Source organism: Leptodactylus fuscus, unplaced genomic scaffold (genome assembly GCF_031893055.1).
Source record: "Leptodactylus fuscus isolate aLepFus1 unplaced genomic scaffold, aLepFus1.hap2 HAP2_SCAFFOLD_96, whole genome shotgun sequence".
Classification (NCBI taxonomy): domain Eukaryota; kingdom Metazoa; phylum Chordata; class Amphibia; order Anura; family Leptodactylidae; genus Leptodactylus; species Leptodactylus fuscus.
This window is the reverse complement of record NW_027441012.1, coordinates 260,001-260,599: the sequence shown is the minus strand read 5'-3', so window position 1 is coordinate 260,599 and position 599 is coordinate 260,001.

Below are 599 nucleotides of genomic sequence, written 5' to 3'. Positions count from 1 at the left end.
AGACCCGTGTATCTAATCCTCTGGTGTGTGATACTGTGTGCTGATCTGTGTATCTAATCCTCTGATGCGTGTATCTCAGTTTGGCTATCAGTGTTGTATTGTGTATGTGGAGTGACCGTGTGTATTGCAGTTGGAATATGAGTGAAAGTCTTGCAGGTTTGTATTGGCTAAGGGGGGGGGGCACTGTGTTTGGAATGCTGTATCTCAGCAACGGTACGTCCGAGCGAGTTGGAGTCTCGTCTTAAACCTTCCCGGATACCTGAAGTATCTCTGTGCCAAATTTGGTGAAGATCGGTCCAGTCGTTTGGTTCGCATTAGAGTACAGACGGACAGACAGACAGACGGACAGACAGACAGAAATTCATTTTTATAATATAGGGAGATACATAGGTTGTGTGATAGAGCAAGAAAGGGTTAAGTACAGATCCAGAATTCGCTCTTCTGTTTCTGAACAAACCTGTTCACATCTAAACCGAACTTTTGGTCTGAATCCAAGCTGAGTTCTGAGAGCTTTGTGTATCTCTAGCTGAAGCTTTTTCACATGTCATATAGACCCGTCCCTTTAAGGGTAACCTTAGCCTTGTCTTGTTTGTTCTGAG